The 19225-nt window shown below is 38.0% G+C and overlaps 1 protein-coding gene and 1 pseudogene across 2 annotated transcripts in view; both read right to left on the bottom strand.

Moving 5' to 3' along the window:
• The window catches only part of HDAC9 (histone deacetylase 9), a 955850-nt gene that overhangs the window by 304723 nt on the left and 631902 nt on the right, over positions 1-19225 (bottom strand). The gene's annotated exons all lie outside the window — the stretch shown is intronic.
• On the bottom strand, positions 470-18035 carry LOC122236481 (annotated as a pseudogene).

Below are 19225 nucleotides of genomic sequence, written 5' to 3'. Positions count from 1 at the left end.
CGAAGATCTCTGTCCTGGGAAATACAAATCAGAAGCCTGACTAGCGTTCCAGGCCGAAGTCAGGCAGGAGAATCCTGGTTCAGAGGGCGGAGGCCCGGGAGGTACCGAAAAGGCGTGAGCCACTCCTGTCTTCAACCGCCCACAGAGGCTGAGTAATGGCCAACCCGTTACACCTGGCAGGAGGCGGACTGCTCCCCGCGCGAGAGCAGGTGACCAGCAGACACCTAGACCCCGGGGCCACGGTGCTGCGGCCACTTCCTAGAGGTGAGGCCCAGGCTTCGTCACACACTGTTTATGCAGCACCCAAAGCGCTGCCCTTTAATATCTTCCAGGTGGGTCCCGAGCGTCCCGCCTCGGGCCACGGTGGCACCTGGGAACCTGGAGCAGAGGCCCCCACGCGGCTGCCCACTAAGCCTGCAGGCCGCGTCCGCGTGGGGACACCCGGCCTCACTCAGCTGGTCGCGTCTCTCACCACCCACCTCAGATGCAAAAACACTTCACAACCAGATTTCTAGAAAGAGTGTCAAGAACAGGCTTCTTTACACAGCCAGCCTTCTTCCACCTGACAGTTGCATCTTGGGAAAAGGTAAAATGCTCCTTTGGCCGTCAACACTGTGTTCCTCACATCCTCGAACCTGGTTCTTGTAAAATCCTGGCTTTCTCGCTGGGCTCACGGGTCACGCCGTATGCGGAGTTACACAGCTCCCTGGAATCCACAGTGAGGAATTCGACTCGGTCTTCACTCCCGGAACTGCAGGAAGGGCCGCCGCTGACCAGCAGCTCAAATTTCCAGCCCTCAATCACGTGGCTACAACTGCGCAAGCTCCTCTTCCTCACGCTGAAGCTCACGCTATGCGGCACCTGTGACGTTTTGCGGCCTCGTTCTCAAATTTTATCCTTCACAAGTTTCCTTACCGAGGAAATGTTATAAAATTCTGCTTCCTCCAACACCCCTTACTCTATCCAGTTCAGCACAGGAACCAAATAGGTAGAATCTCTGTCCCATCCTTGTCCAAGTCCTGGCCACGTGCTCCTGTGGCCTAAACGGTACACGAAAGATTTCCGGTCCGCACAGCGTCTGCCGGGTGGTGAGGAAGTAGGTTCCGCCTTCATCGTGCAGGATCCACTAGCACCTGCGGCCAGACCCGGAGTGCCGCTGTGCAGCAACAGCTCAGGCAGCCGCCCCCTGCCGCCCCGAATGTGGTTCCAAGGTGCCCTCTAGCTGTGCCTGCGGTACCAGCTCGCAGTCCTTCTCCACCAAGACCTCAGAAAGCCCCGTCACAGCGCCACAGAGAACACTTTCCGGTTGATGGGGTAAAATGCCTCCAGGTGGTCAGAAGGTACAAACTTCCAGTTATGTAATGTACAGCATGGTGAATATGGTTTAATAATACTGTATTATGTATTCAAAAAAATGTAATGAAACTCTGATGCATGCTACAGCATGGATGAACCCTTGAAAACATACTAAGTGAAAGAGGACAGCCACACAAGACCATGTATTGTACAATTTCGTTTACATAAAATGTCCTAATAGACACATTTTCTTTTATGGAGACAGTAGATTCATAGTTACCTGAGAGTAGAGGTGGGGTAGTGGGGAATTACTGTTGATGGGCACACAGTTTCTTTTGAGGGTGATTAAAATGTTCTAAAATTGTGTTAATGGTGGTACAACTGTGTGAATATATTAAAAACGAATTGTACACTGAAGGGACTCAACCATATGATATGTGAATTGTATCTCAATAAAGTTGTTAAAAATAACACTTTTTTCATCATAGTGCCAAAAGCCCATTAACTCTCAAGGCAAAATTTATTTACAAATGATTTTTATTTCATTTTTATCTCACCTTTCTTAGTTTATCCTTTTGTGCATATTCTGTTATCATATAGAATACACTGATGTAATGGTACATTTATGTAATTTGGAAAGATATACTTCTACGTCTTTTTATGTATCTATATAATGATTATATACATAAGTATCTGGTAAAATATGTGTATTACCTGTGATAAAAAAAAATTGTACACCATAAGAGTTGAAGAGTAAAGTGTTCCTTCTTATTTTTATTTGTTTTAAATTTTTTAACTTTTATTTATTTTTGAAAGAGTGCACAAGGGGGAGAGGGACCAGAAAGAGGGAGACAGAGGATCAGATTTGAAGGCTCCCACAGGGAGCACAGAGCCCACGGTGGGGTGGGGCATCAAATTCAGGAACCATGAGATCATGGCCTGAGCCAAAAAGAAGAGTTGGTAGCTTAACCTGCTGAGCTGCCCAGCTCAGTAAAAATGCTCAATAAAGTGTTCCTTTTTAAAGTAAATTTTGATAAGGTAGAGGGTACCTTTCCACATCGGGCTCCATTCTGACATTGTGGTATCTACTTGGGATTCTCTCTCTCCCTCTCTCTCTGCCCCTACCCCCCCTCTCAAAATAAATACATAAACTTAACAACAACAACAACAAAAAGACAGGGTACCTTTAACAAATATGTAAGGCTGTTTATCATTCCCCATTTCCCATAGCAATGGGCAGTATTTCTGAATTCTAGTGTGCGAGAGTGGCAACTAAGTCCCGGAGAAGCTGGAATAACAAATTTGTTCTCAGCAGCAACAGAAAACACTCACTATTTCTATACTAACCTTCCAGTTCCTAGTGGTGGCCCCTTGTAGCAGAGGTCAGGATCCAGGTAGATAAATTACTGCTCTCATGTACTCACTGGTTTCTTCCAGTGAGGGCAGGTCAGTCTCACTCCCTTCTTCTCAGAATCTTCTCATTCCAAACAAGAGTCTTTGCTTAGCATATTATTCATACCATCAGACAATATTCAAAAAGGCACAAAGGAAAGGTAAAAATTTATATGTCAAATATTATCCTCATTTTCAAATCGTGAGGAATCTATAAACAATGTGACTCATGAGGCAGAGCTGTGGGTAGATGAACACTACACAGCTTTCAGGTAAAGCATCACTAGCAGAATCAGAGGGAATTGTTTTCAAATGTACCAGCATTTATATGTGTGTGCAGGGTGAGTGTATATGGTATGTGGTTATACCATAATTCTGGATTGAGGCTTAAAGGTTTATTTTAAACTCTAAAACTGAACCTATTTAACAACATTGTTCCTCAACTAAGTAGAATATTGGTAAAAGTTACTATGTATGTGAAGATTATGTAAATTGTTTCCAATGCATTCATAGATACCCTCAGATATAAGAGTTGTAAGGGGAAAATAATTACTAATGTGGTTACACTATGCCTTTACATCTGTGGTTGTTTTGGAAATGTTTAAGATCCAGCCACTTTGGAGTACTCTTGGAAAATGACCATTTTAAATCACTTGGGATTTTACTGACTACAGAATACAAAAGAAACCACATTTGAATTTTGAAATTAAGTAAGTGGCTAGTCCATAATGAGTAATTTCTTTCACAATAAAAAAGTAAAGAAAACAAGTTATATTTTTGTTCCTTTATTTGCTTTTTAGCTTCTAAATTTTACAATTGCCTGTGGAAAAAATTTCAAGAGAATAGATTGAAATCATTTTAATTGCATAACAGCCCAGAGGAAGATAGAATTGTGCAATAGTCTTCACTAGCACCCTCTGTTTGGTTGACAGCCAGTGCACAGTGCAGCATGAACAATGGAGCGCTGGTCTAGAAATAATAGCCTGAAGATAAAGGGAGAAAAATAGAGGTTTCGTTTGACTATGATGAATCTCTTGAGCATTTCCTTTATTCCTCCCCTTTGATAATTAGAGTCCAGATATAAAACAAATCATAATGAGAGGAATGACAAGCAATATAAATCATTGCTATTTAAGACACAAGAATTAGATGGATTTATCCTGAATAAGTGTTCTTAGCCTAGGTTCTCTGAAGAATTCTAGTGGGTACAAAATCCCTGAAATTGTGTCCAAAGTTGCTTGAGTATGTGCATCTGTGAATTTTCTGGACCTGTAATCTGTAGCTTTCATCGGAGGTCCTTAAAAAAATGTTACAAGTCACGGCTGCAAGAAAAAAATGCAGTAGTGGCTTTAATAATATCCCAATAATTACAACTTTTAGGTTTCTCTATTGATAAACCAGGTTTTCTTTATAAATTTTATTTATTTATTTGGGGGAAGAGAGCATAAAGAGAGAGGGAGAGAGAGAATGCCAAGCAGACTCTGCACTGTCAGTGTGTAGCCCAACACGGGGCTCAAACCCACGGATTGTGAGATGATGACCTGAGCCAAAATCAAGAGTTGGGTGCTTAACCAATTGAGCCACCCAGGCACCCAATAAACCAGTTTTGATGACAGTATGTCCTGAGTGGATTTTTATTTTAAAAACCATGGATTTAAACATATAGCAAGGTGGTCAAGTACGTAGGTTGAGAAATCTTGCAGAATCAGGCATTTAAGTTTTTTACCTTCACCTTTCCTCCCAAGAAAACATCTTACTAAACTCAACATTAGGAGAATGCCCATATTTCACTACTAGTCTCCAGATCCAATTGCTTGTGTGCAAATTACCAAACATGTCAAGTTCTAGAAAATGTGTGATTTTATGTCGATTTCACCATCTCCCAAAACATACACGCGTCAAAGGCAAGATATTCCAATTTTGTCACTGAACTAGAAGTCAATTACTGGTAGCTCCCTGCTAAAATGTTGTGCTAACAAAAAAAGAAAGAGAAAGAATATTGTTTCACCTGTATTCCTTCTGGCATTTAACCACAAGCATCCTCTTAAAACAGAAAACTTTCCTCTAAAAATAGAAAAGTGTTTGAGGAAACACACGGCTCAACCTGTAGCCTGTAAGAAAACACCTTAAATAAACACCTGTCTCTATAAGTTGGAATGAAATATTGCTGTTTAATCCACAAGACCTTTATAATCATAGGACACATTTACTAAGACAAATATAATATAATTTATATTATATTTACTACTTATATTTACTACTTACATTATATTTACTAATAATCATAGGACACATTTACTAAGACAAATAAAATACACCTCAAAATACTTTAATTTTTGAAAGGAATGACTTTGTAAGTATTTCCTCAAACCTAAAAATAAATATCACAAAACAGGCATTGCAATTTAAACAATTCTGTGATGATTTCTTGACTTTGGTGGAATTTAATGAATTGATTAATCTATACACTCATTCACTATATTAAGAGTCTATTAAATGTTAGGCATCATAGTAGCAACCAGAAGATACAATGATGAATAAAACAGATATAGTCACTGCCCTGTGGAGTTTATAGTCTAGTGAGGGGGACAAATATTCATCAGGTATACACAAAAAAATATAAAGAAGCAACTGAGGTAAGGGCTATAAGACAGTCAAGATAAGCTTCTCCAAGGAAGGGATATTTGGGCCAAAACATGAAGAATAAGAAGTATTTAAGTTGACATAAAGGAAGAAGAATGTTCCATGTGGAGGGAACAGCATGTTGAGAGTGGGTCTGGTGGTAGGGCATCTGGTAGTTACCCTGAAACAGGTGCAGGTCAGCATGGATATTTATAATGAGAGGAGGCTGCAGGAGCATATAGAGTGAGATTGTACAGAATTGACATCCTGTCTAAAGAGGCTGAATCTTAATCCTAAAAGCAATGGCAAATGAGTGAGTAGTTTTAACTTCCCAAGAGTTTGGCCTGGGATTGGACATTTAGTGGGGTTGATAAAAACAAATTCATATTTGGAAATGATCGTTCCAGCAGAGTAACTCATATTTTATGTAAGGTGGATAACTTAATATTGATGCACCTTCCTAAACAAACTAAATAAAGTTATTAAAAAGAATATTGGACTCAGAGTAAAAACATCTAGGTTTGTACTCTAACCCTATCATTTTATCATGTGAAAGTTTAGGGGAAATTTACTTAACCTCTCAGAGCATTTTTATAAAATGAAATAATGTGTATCTGATGGGTATTTTTTTCATTAAGAGTAAATGGTATATCTGCAAAATGACTAATTAGGATTGCTATTTTAAACCTAAATGTTATATATTTTTCTGTATAGGATAAGGCAATTAATCATTAATAAGATGTCATTATTGCCAGTGATTTATTTTTTATTAAAAAAATTTTTAATGTTTATTTACTTTTGAGAGAGAAAGAGAGACAGAGGCATGAGCAGGGGAGGGGCAGAGAGAGAGGGAGACACAGAATCTGAAGCAGGCTCCAGCTCTGAGCTGTCAGCACAGAGCCTGACGCGGGGCTTGGACTAACAGACTGCCCAGCCAAAGTTGGATGCTTAACCAACTGAGCCACCCTGGCACCCCACCAGTGATTTGTTGTAAAACTAAAATTGAGTCTCTGTTAGCAACAGAGTATTGTTGGGTCAATTTTCTACCTTATCACTGGTCTCATGATTGATGTCATGGTCTAAAGATTGTTCAACAGTGTTTCACCATTCTGCAACCACCAAATATGGTGCTTTTCAGACTCCATGCTTGTTTAACTCCTTTGCCAGAATTATACACGTTTATTTTTCTTACATAATTTTTATTCTGTTTTACTGAGATTTTATATTGATAATGCTTCTTGTGTTAAAGCCCTGCATAGTTATCAGGATAACAAGACAAAGCTTTCTAAGTCTATTGTCATGTCTCTTATATCTTTTAACAACTGGTTCCTAAAATATTCCTGGTCTTTACCATTATGGCTCAGTACCTGTTATCAGCTCACATATAATACTAATCAGAAAACTATTAACCTTACAGCACTGTTTTAATTAGTAACTTGGCCCACAGTAACCAAAGGGGTACAGATTCTGCTGAGTGATCTCACTAGTTGCCACAAATTGTTGACATCTACCAATAGCCAAATTTGCCTTTATTACACTCACTTCACACAATTATTTCTAAAAGCCATTGCCCACTGAATAGGCATATAAAACTCTTCAGTCCTGCTCTACAACTTTTATTGTTTTAGCCTCAGCATAGATTAACTTCAGCTTATTACACTTTAACTTACTAACTTTAACTAAGTATAATGGGATATCCTATTATTATTATCCTTTTAGGTCTTTGATTTTTTTCACCAAAATATTTTATAGTTTCTGAAAGAGCATAGTGGTTAAGGAGTATGGAATCTCAAACCAGATTGCTTGGATTTGAATTCTACCTCTGTCACCTGTTAGCTTTGTGATTTTGGAGAAATTAATTAAATTCTCTAAAATGAAGATAATAGTATCACCTATGTTTTAAAATGTTCATAAGCATTGAATTAGTTTATAAATGTACAAATTTTATAACAGTGCCTGCCAAATATCGAGCATTACGTAATGTTAGTTGTAGTTATAATGGTTGTCATAAATTACACCAGAGCTTGTCAGTAATAATAGACATTGTTTGGAATTAATTCTTTAAAGTTATAATGTGAAATTAATAATAGGGTGATGTTAATTGCACTTTCATTGAAATTCTTAAAAACATTTAATCAGTTACAGCATTCGTTTTTTTTTTTTTTTTAATTTTTATTTATTTTTGAGAGATGGAGATACAGCACAAGTTGGGGAGGGGTAGAGAAAGAGGGAGACACAGAATCCAAAGCAGGTTCCAGGCTCTGAGCTCTCAGCACAGAGCCCGACATGGGGCTCGAACTCATGAACTGTGAGATCATGACCTGAGCCGAAGTCCAGCACTTAACTGACTGAGGCACCAGGCACCCGCATTTGTTAATATTCTGATGGGATATAAGAAGGCCTTTCTATTTTTAGCTTGAAATAACAAACTTAAACTAGTTAGTACTTAAATTGGTACAATGATCATATTGCCTGTGGTAAGAATTTTTTCAGTGTTTGCATCAGAAATGACTATTTTCATAAATTTTAAAAGCTAATGATTCTCAATTTCAAAAAGTTTTCTCAGTTTCTTCTTACAACCGATCTTCAATAATTCTATCTTCCCTGAGATTGTCCTATTTGTTACACTGAACTGCATTTTAAATGTTTATTGATCTGCATTGATCCATTCCTACGTCCATGAGCATAGACCAATAGATTTATTTTTAAAATCCAAAAGGGGAGATGCCTGGGTGGCTCAGTTGGTTAAGTGTCCAACTCTTGATTTTGGCTCATGAAATCAGTTTGTGAATTTGAGCCCCATGGCGGGCTTTGTGCTGGCAGTGCAGAGCCTGCTTGGGATTCTCTCTCTGCTCCCGCTCACAGACTCTGCCTTTCTGTCTCTCTCTCAAAAAATAAATAAATAAGGTTTAAAAAGAATCCAAAAGGGGATATAACTATAACCTAGTATTAGCAAAAGAAACTTGTAATATCTAAAAAGAACAAACACATAATATAATACTAATATATAATGCTTAGTTATAAGCATTTTAGTTTAGGATCCTATCTGGTATTATTTGGTTTCAGTATAACAGATTTAATTCTGAATAGAATGACACAGACAATGTAAATTTCACTAAAATAAATTCCTGGCTTACATGAATGAACATCAGTTTAAAAGTTATTTTAGTGGCACCTGGGTGTCTCAGTCCGTTAAGTATCCGACTTTGGCTCAGGACATGATCTCACAGTTGATGAGTTCGAGTCCCACGTTGGGATCTGTGCTGACCGCTCAGAGCCTGGAGCCTGTTTCGGATTCTGTGTCTCCTTCTCTCTCTGCCCCTCCCCTGCTCATGCTCTTTCTGTCTCTCTCAAAAATAAATAAACATTAAAAATTTTAAAGTTGTTTTATCTTTCTGAGAAATATTTAAAATATTATCATGCATATTTATGCACATATTATTTATTAATAATATACCAAAATTCCTATTAAGAATGATATTGATAAAGTAAATCTGAAAATGTACAATAAATATAAAGAAGATATTTAAAGTGGTTATATTCAATTGCTGCCGAACTTATTATATTTGATTTACTACATGTCAATAAACACAATATCTAGTGTTAATGGTGTGATTTTTCATCTGCTTAGTTCTTTAGCAAAAAAATAAATAATAATTATCTTTTCACAACTTGCTCATAATTTGTTCACAACTTAGTAAAAGCTAAAATAGTTCTCATTATTAGATGGTGAGTCTATTATTAATTATACCTGGAGATTTTACACCATGCTTCTTAAATATGGGGTTTGAAACAAGGTCAGTGGAGGAGGTCACAATACATGAGGGAGAAGAAGAAAACTGAAAGTCTGTTGTTAACCATCTTTAGGAGTTTGAACTTCATTTTGAACGCAGCAAGTACTCATTGACATGTTATAGAAGGTGAAAGAAAATGATTATATTTGCATTTATGGATAGCTTAACATTTCATTTTAGTTGAGTGGGAATTGAAAGACTGGTTGTTGGCAGAGCTGATGAGTCATGACCAGTGGGCCTCTGGCTGAGCTACCAATCTGTCCTTCTGCCTGCTCAATTGTCCCTGAATCTGTTGAACATTTGCTTGGGTTGGTATGAGTTTGCTTTGTGTTTGGTGAAGATAAAAGGAATTCTGGGGGGATATGAAAGAAAATATGGGACAAGATGAGGAATGCAGAGGAGAGAACAAGTCTGCCCTCTGGCCCCACTGAATGGTTATTTAAGCTTTAGGAGGTCAAGCCTTCCAGTAAAAGGTGAAAGACCTGTTTTTGTATGAGATTTAAAGCCCAAGCACTGTTCTTCTGGGCCTCCTGTGGTAAATGGGTCATAAAGTGTGAAAGAGGGCATTTTCTTATTTCTGGCAGAAGAAATCATTGACGAAATGATTGAAATTATTGAAGACTAAAGGGAATGGAGGGCCACTTAGCACTCTGATTATTGTAAAGCTTTGAAAACTTTGGAGGCAGCAACCAAAACGTGGGCAGTGGTGGTGGGCATCACAGATCATGGCAGGAGCTGGTGGTTCTCAAGTAAACATGGATTCATTCCTGAACATATTAGTACTGCAGGGGCATGGAATCAGGCTCTTGGTCCAGAGTTACGGAGTTAAGGATTACCACGGCAGCAGAAGGTGGGTAATTGATGTAAATGTGATCTATTTTTAATCACTGGCCAGATACATGTATTACAAATGAATCCAATGAATCAGACAATTAGAGACAAGCAGGAGACTCTATAGTAATCCGGTTGACACAGCTGGGTGGTCAGACTCAGAACTGCAGTTACGGGTTAAACAGAAGAAGGACCTATGAGATATTTAGAAGACAGAAACAACATAATGTGATGAATTGGGAATCTCTACTTGAGGGAATTGGGGAGCAATGATGAAAAAGCATGGCCTCTGAAATCAGACTGTTTTGTATTTATCACTTAACAGCTGCACGATAGGCAAATTACTTAACTTCTTAAAATCTCAGTTGTCCCATATTTTGAATTTGTAAGTTTTGAATAACAGTAGTATCTACTGCTAGTATCTAATAGAGATGCCTCTCAAAGTTAAATGAGACGACTCACTTAAATTACCTAGCACAATGCTAGGCACATTCTAGGCATTTAGAACATATGAAAAATCATTAGCAAACCTGCAGAAAGTATTCAAATTATGAAGAAATCAAATTGTCCATTTTAGGAAGTCCTATTTATATGCAAATAAAACATTCTGTTAGATGAACAGATTTATCATCGACACTGTCACCAATACGCTGATTGTTAATGGGTTAATATTCTGAATATTTAGTCACCTTTAGGCTTTGCTTATGCATGAATTTTTCCTACCAGAATATGTTTATATGTGTGTATCTACATGTGTGTATGCATATACCTGTATGTATGTGTGTGTGTATTTATTACATCTGTGTGTGTGTGTATACATAAGTATATGAAAATAATACCTTGCAAGATCATAAAATTGCATTCAAATAATTAAATAGATACAAAAGTAACATGAGATGAAAAATTGACAAATTGTGATCACAAATAATAAAAATCCTTCTTCCCTGATATTTCTCAGGAGACAGCTCTGTATCCAGCAGGGTTCTGGCAGAACCATGAGTTAAGTCTTGGGATAGAGTAAGGAATAGAATCACAGAGCAAGGAAGGTGCCCTATTACTTGCATTATGATCCCTGAAATTCCCCTATTTGCTTCTAAATCTGTGAGAGACAAGAATGAGTCTCTTTTGTTCACCATTAGATGCCCCAGTCACAGGGAACAATAAATATTTGTTAAATTAAACTATAGTATTTGGGGTTCCCAAAATTCTGACTATATTTTAAAATTGTAATCTAGCTCTTAAAAAACATGTAATTTGGGGCGCCTGGGTGGCTCAGTCGGTTGAGTGTCTGACTTCAGCTAGGTCATGATCTCGCAGTTCGTGGGTTCGAGCCCCACGTTGGGCTCTGTGCTGACAGCTCAGAGACTGAAGCCGGCTTCAGATTCTGTGTCTCCCCCTCTCTCTCTGCCCCTCCCCCGCTCGTGCTCTGTCTCTCTCTCTGTCAAAAATAAATAAACATTAAAAAAAATTAAAAAAACAGATGTAACTTAACCCATTTGTTTTACCAATGAAAAAATTGTTCTGTAATATGAAAGTGACTAGATCATGATATATAGCAATTAAATATCTGGAATTGAAAAAAAAGGTCCACCATTCTTTGTTGGGAGTCTGTTTTTAACAACTACATTATTTTCTTAATTATATTTCAAATTATACACATGTACCTGTGTGTGTGTGTGTGTGTGTATGTGTGTGCGTGTACACATGTGTGTAGAGACAGAGCCAGGGGAAGAGAGAGGAGACAGAGTACTTTAATCTACATTGATTTTTTTATTGATTTTATGGGAGTTTCTGTGTTCTGGGAGTTTTCATTGTGCAGTGACCGACCATACTAGCTGGGATTGTCCATGGAGACAGCAGCTGACCTACACCTCTGACCTCCATCTGCACTCTCATGCCTAGAATCTTACCTCCCAGTACCCCACTCTTAGCTGAAAGCTCTCCTTATTCTAGTTTTGTCACTCCCTGTCTCCCATTACTGCAGCTTGAGGACCTCATTGTGACTTCTCTTCCCTTCATCCCTCTTCTGGCTTTATTTCTGTCCGTTTCTAGCATAAACTCCATGATCAGTTCCAGGACTCAAAATACCGTTTTTTCAGGGTCTTTCCCCAGATTTGCAGCCTTCTCATCAATCTCACTATTTGTTTTATTTTTAATGTTACAGACCACTACTAGAGAAAGCCATAGAGAAACAGCAGTGGGTGCCCTTCATTAAAAATTCAGTCTCAAGCCTCAGCTGGCCTCTCAAGTCAGCCGGACAATCTGTCTATATGTCCCAAGTCCCCTTCCTCCCTCTTTCCCCTTAGCAGCCCTTCCAAATCCCCATCATTCTCTATAAACCCTTGACCCCACTCAGCAAATGACCTCACCTTTTACTTTACAAAGGAAATAGAGGCCAACAGACAGCAACTCCCTCCACTTCCTGCCCCCTCCTCTACATTCTTATCAGCACCCACATCCATCCTTACCTCTTTTCCTCATTTTTCAGTTGAAGCAATGTCTCTCCTCTTAGCCAAGGCTAATCCCACCACCTGTGATCTGGATTCCATCCCTTCCCGCTCCCTCAGGGACATGCTCTATCAATCATCCATGCTCCTGTATCTTCAGCCTCTCTTGGTGTACTGGCTCTCTCCCTTCTACATACAAAATGCTCTCTTTGCTTCCAACTCAAACACACACACACGCACACACACACTCCTTTCTACACTCCCATCCTCTTCAGCTTACTGCCAGAACTTTCTCTTTTCTTTCTCAGCCAAGCTTCTTAAAAAAGAAAATCTCCTCTGATTTTAAAAGGAGTACATGCTCATTTTAGAATGTTTGGAGAATAAAGATATTCAAAGAAGAAAATAATAATTGCCCATAATATACACCACCCAAGGATGACAACTGCTAATATTTTGGTTTTGGGGTTTTTTGTAGTTTTGTTTTTCACTCCTTATAAAAAAATGGGTATCATACTGCATAAAGTTTTGCATCTTTTTTTTTTTCATTTACTGTGACCATGTTTCCTGTCTCAAATACCCTTCACAAACAATCTGTTAGTGGTTGTTTATTATTGCATTATAAGTGTAACAATTTAAATACTTCCTTTATTAGACTGTTAGACTGTTCAATTTTTTCCTTCTATAAATAATCATAAACATGCTTCCTGAAGACAAACCCATACTTTTTCTCCTCCTACTCATTAGTCTGCCTAAGACAATCTGTCTTGTACCTCCTTCAGTTGAGATTTCACTCATTAAAGTTACCAGTGACTCTTTACCAATGTTGAAGAGACTTTTCTGGTTTATCTCACTGAGCTTCTTTGAGGTGCTTGACAGTGTAAGCAATTATTTCCTTGAAATAATCTTCAGCTCCGGCTTCCAAGAAACAACATCCCTACTTTCCATCTTTCTAGGTGTTCCCTATCATCCCCTTTGCACGTTCTTCTTCCTGGTCTTGCCTTTGAAAATTGGCTTCACTGGAGCTCCATCCACAGCCCTGGACTCTATTTCTACACTTTGTTCCTGGGGGTAACCAGTGACTCATCCTTCATTCAAAATGCTGGTGGTTTCCAACCTGTGCGCCCAGCCTGGCTTATCTCCTCTGGGGGGAGGCTTTTCTACCTCTTAGTCAAGCTCTCTGAATTCTTTTTCCTTTTCTAAGCTCTTGTGAACCCTATACCTAACTCTATCATGGCATGCATTGCTTTTATTTTAAACTGTTGGTGACTTGCCCTTCTCTTTCCAGGGACTCTAAAGCTCAGTACTATTGACATTTGTGTCAAATAATTCTTTGCTGTGGGGCTCTGTCCTATGTTGGCAGGGCGTTTAACATCTTTCATTTCTATCAACAAGATGTTATTAGCAATCCTCCAAAAATGTTATCATCATAAGTTTCTGAAGATTTTGTCAAATTCCCCTAAATACAAAATCCCCCAAGTGGCAAACCACTGTGCTAACCTGGGAGTTTTGTGAGGGTAGGACCTGTGTATTCGTTTGTCCATTCCAGTGTCCAGCACGTAAATGATGTCAAAGAAAAATAAAAATTAATAGGAACAGGTTGTTGTTTTTACAAAAATATTCCATTTTTATTGTCAACCATCAAGCAAATATTATATTACTAACAAGTTTCCTTGACCCATGGTAGGTATTAAAAATCAACAAAGTCCTTAAACTCAAGGAGCTTACAATTTTGGAGGAAATAAGTGAGTCAGACATGCAATCAGCATGCATATGGGAACTTAATTATACAAACGAAATGGTTCAGTTTTGTTGTGGCAGTTTGGAAATTTTGTTACTGCTCCGGGACAAGAAAGCAAAAAAGGAAAATGTTCAGAGGAGCCAGACCTTTTACCACATGTGAACAAAAGACCTGATTGGCACAAAAGCAAGAGAGATGGGGCATTTGCCACTCATATGGGAAAGACTGGGGACAGGTTTCAAACAGATGGGTCAGAATCTAGGTCGTTAAGGACACAAGTCTGCTCACACATAAAGTAGATTATTTCTTTCAATGATAGGTTTAATTTAGCTACTGACTATAGGTTCATGTTTTGTTCCAGTAAAATATGTTATATTGTCTACAATGTTTTCAATTAATTTAATTTTTATATAATCGTGGATATATGTGTTCAGTTAACCATTGGAATACAAGACGCAGACCTATTTAGATAAGTAGATGTGAGCAAATGGTTGTTCTCAATGGTAGCAACATGCTTTCCCAGTTGTTCTCAATGGTAGCAAATTTTGCTCCTCAAAGGATGTTTGACACTGTTGAGACACTTTTGGTCGCCCAACTGGTAAGGAGGTAGGGAAGTGTGCCATTGGCATGTAATAGGTAGAGGTGAGAGATGCTGCTAAAATACTGAAATGCACAGGAGAGCCCCACACAACAAAGAATTCTTGGGCTGACATTTTGGAATGTCAGTAGTGCTGAGATTGGAAAATCTTCATTCTTATGGATCCACAACACCAATTAACACATTAAAGGATCTAGACTCCTGCAGATAGGTAGATAGATAGATAGATAGATAGATAGATAATAGATAGATGATAGATTTAAATTTAAAATTTATTCATTTATTTATTTAATACCTTTAAAAACAAGATCTCACTAGATTATTTTACTATGAATCCTGACTATATATTAGGTATATTGGGTGAAACATATTGATTAAAATTAAAATATATATTAAAATTAATTTTACCTATTTCTTTTTATTTTTTTAATGTGACTACCACAAAATATAAAATCATGTATGTGGCTTGCATTATATTTCTGCTGGATGACACTTATCTATCCATTTCCTCATACCAATAAAAAAAAAGTATTCCACTTCCTGTAAAATATTGAAAATCTTTGTTAACCAGTGCTAATTGATATTTTACTCCTTTCCTCCCCAATCTTAATTTATTGTAATGTAGATTAGTAATTAGTTGTTGGTCATAGGTAAGCTCTATGGGCTTTTAGAAAAATTATTATCCAATCTGTGTATATGCAAGAGAATAGCTCTCCTGATGTTCATATGTTTAAAGTCAGATTTAGCATTTCAGCAGCTATTGAAATCACTAACATGTTTAGACTTTGAGCAAATTCTTGACTCTATCATTGCTCCAAATCCTCTTTTTCCCTCTTTTTGAAATAACTAAAATGACTAGAATATCAAGTTCAAAGCACATGAGAAAGTCATTTGAGAATATCCATTTGTCACCCACAGATGTGGCTGTGGGTATCAATGAGAATGTGTCATTCACATACATTCAAATACATTCACATACATTCAAATACGGTTAGCTAGTTGGAATCACAATATCGGAGGGAAAATGGATGGCAATAGAGTTTTATATTGTATGGAGAATGCTGGGAGAATGCTGAATCCTAAAGTCACAAAAGGTAAGGAAGGGTCCACAATACTTCTAGTATTCCTAACCAAGGGAAGTCCAAAATCTTCCCAAATCAAAAGTATGGAGGAAGAAAAATGTGAACAAAAGTTAAAACAGCACAGGAGCTGCAACTTTGTGAACCAAAGACTCCTTTTCTGTGTGTGGCCAGTTAAACCTTGCTAAGGCTGTGCTTGCAGGCAGGCCAGGCAGAGCACACAGGTGTCACTGGGTCTTAATTCCAGCAAGGACACTTCTGTGCGCTCAAGAGGATTTAACGGATGACACTTGCATGGTAGCAGGGAATGCTTCTAGTTTGGAAGGGCTGTTTTTGATATTGTTTCTCTCTCAGCCACCCTCTTCCCCAGCCCAGGAGTGGCAGGGATGCCACATTAGTCAAGGCAGGACAAGGTCAGGGCTTGGCCTAAGATCTGGTTGTGGGAATATGCAAAAGGAAGTGGCTAAAATTAGTAATGGACTGAATGTGTGCCAGTGTTGTGGAGAAAGGGGAGAGAGTGGAGGAACAACTCCAGATGATATTTGTATTGTCCTGTCTGGAGGAAAAAATAGGAATATAACACTCCCCAGGTAGGGGAGGAGGGGTTGGGGGAGTGGATATTACGGTTTTCTTCACCCCCCTTTTTTCAGACCTGTCGGCTAATTTCATTGCGTTGCTTTCTCCCCAGCTTTTCCAATTTGGAATCCTTTGTAAACATGTTATATTTCATGTGTTTGCTCACTATGTCTTAAAAAACTGAATAACATTGAAAAGATGGAATTGGGAACATACTAGTTTGTGCCTCAATGTAGAAAAGTGGGCAAGATATTCAGGACAGAGAAAAACTAGAGAAATTCAACATAGATTTGCTCTAACATATCTTTGTCTTCTTAAAGATCAGTTATTAATTTGCACAATTGGACATCTGAAAATGGACTTTTCCCCTTATCATGACTTTTGATGTATTTTATTTAATTTCAAAAATTAATTCTTTGGGAGAACTGTGCATCCTGATACATGAATATGCATGATGGAAATAGGAAGTCAGGGACATAATCACATTATACCTTACAAAATACCATAACACCTTTAAGTTTTTGGTTTCCTCTGAGCTTCTGTTCAGAAATAAAATATTTTAAGTATTATTTTATATTGGATGAATTAGAAAATCAGAATTGTGTTCCTTTCGTTATAGAAAAAATATGATATACTCTGGTATATCTGGTTTTCTTTGATTCAATTTAGAGAGTTTTTGGAAAGAATAAAATGAAACAGGTTTTGAAGAAGAGGTCACTGAAACAGATGCTATCTACCATAAAATATTTAATATTTTCTTGAATTCTTAAAGCATTTGTCATTCAAATGGAATAAGTGTAGGATTCATATAGTATGTGTGGATTTCAAAATATGTAATTGTCATTCAAATGGAATAAGTTTGGGATTCATATAGGATGTAAGGATTTCAAAAGATGTAACTTTTCTTTACTCTCGTAACAGGAAGTGCATACCTTATAAACGGATGTTTAAAGTTAGGCAATCGCTTACTAAATGTTAGGACAAAACCATAGTTTTGGTTGCAAAGGGCAAAATGTGGACAGAGATTTTTGATAAATGTCAGAGTGAAATGTTAATTCTAATTGTTCTGTCGAGTTGTCCTTGATTTGTGACAAGTCTGTTACTATGCAGATTTCCGAGCTGCCATGGCCCATGCAAGGATTTTACCCTGTGAAGTTACCCAGATACACCGTCTTCTCCATCTCACCTCTTTATTCCTAATTAGCGTGTCCCTGGGTTCTCTCAGAGTAGCATTATGGTTGTCCTGAAGTGTTTTTGATTTGGACTCTGACAAATTAAGCCATCCAATGTTTAGCAAAAGCACAAATTTAAGTCACAGAATTGGTAAACCCTTACAGGTGGCATCCCAGACAGTCACCGACTTTCATCCTGCCCACCCTGTCCACTTCCCAGAGGTGCTGCAAGCACCAGTATATCTGTAAACTCACTTAAGGTTTTGGCTTTTGTGTCTTAGGTTCTCATTATGGTCCCATACTGCCTTTTCCCTGAAGTAATAATGGCACTAAGGTCAGGCAGCGCAATCCAGTCTACCAGTGTGCACTGAAATTTAGCAGGGTCTCTGAAAAAGTAGACACTGGAAAATTGGAGAGGAGCAAAGAACCATGGAAAGATAGGTCTGATGCTGGTGCCAACAGCCTGTCCCTTTTCTTGGGCCAGCGACATTCAGACTAACCGAGAATCACATCTCCGTCCTCGCTCCCAAATTGTCTAACGCGCAACTTCTCAGGAAGGTTTCAATTGCTTTCAGTAGTTGAAGTAATAGTAAGAGAAAGAGGAAAAGGGGAGAAGGGAAGGCAACCAACACTGAGACTTTCTATGTGCCCTTTGAGTTGCTGCCTTTTTTATTCCACATTATCCCTATCGAAGCACAGAAAATGAGAGGATTTTGTTCACGGTGACACAGTAATTAACAGAGTCAGAATTTTAATTCAAGTCTGTCTCCAAAACACATGCTCATTTTTTTACATACTCTCAGATAGATTTATGGGAAATCATATTTACACAAAATCACAAATATGTGGGAATCTACAATATCTTTGGATATCTTATGGATATTCCCTATCTATTTCATATATGAACTAGGCATGTTACTGGGGGATGCCTTTACCTACAAATTACCCAGGATTCTGCCTTCCCAAGATGAGATGACTGTAATTGATTCTGATTTTTAAAAATTACAATTTTGAGGGGCAGCTGGGTGGCTCAGTTGGTTAAATACCTGACTCTTGTTTTTGGTTCAGGTCATGATCTCCGGTTCATGGGTTTGAACCCTGTGTCTCACACAGCCTTTTTGTGATCCTCTCTCTCCCTCTCTCTTTGCCCCTACCCTGCTTGTGCTTGCTCTCTCTCTTTCTCTCTCTCAAATTAAATAAATAAACTTAAAAATTTTTTGAAAAAGCATTGCATTTTCTGTTGGGCAAAACATACAATATTTTTATGCATATTATATATCTAAGAGCTGCTAATAAAATCATTTACCGTTTAGAACCTGCCTTCATCTAAAACAATGTGAAAATGCTAATCAGTTGAGTTTCATAGTACTAATGTATAGTAAATTGTTGTTCTTTTAAACAGATGGCATAACAGGATAAATTTCTGTGATAAATAAGAGAACTTAAAAAATGTCTTTTTGGCATGCCGGATCACAGTTGTGTTAAAACACATGTATTAATTATTCTCATACATATCTCAAGTACCTAGAATGATAGGCCAAAACTAGGAGACAGTCTTGTTCTCTCACAGGGTTGGGTTTTTTGTTTTTCTTGGCTTTGTTTTTGGTTAAAAAAACTCAAACAAACAAACAAACAAAAAACACACTTGTTTTGTTTCTTTTCAAACACACTATGCCTTGT

The sequence above is a fragment of the Panthera tigris genome, chromosome A2 (genome assembly GCF_018350195.1).
Source record: "Panthera tigris isolate Pti1 chromosome A2, P.tigris_Pti1_mat1.1, whole genome shotgun sequence".
Taxonomy (NCBI): domain Eukaryota; kingdom Metazoa; phylum Chordata; class Mammalia; order Carnivora; family Felidae; genus Panthera; species Panthera tigris.
This window is presented reverse-complemented; position numbering and strand designations above follow the sequence as displayed.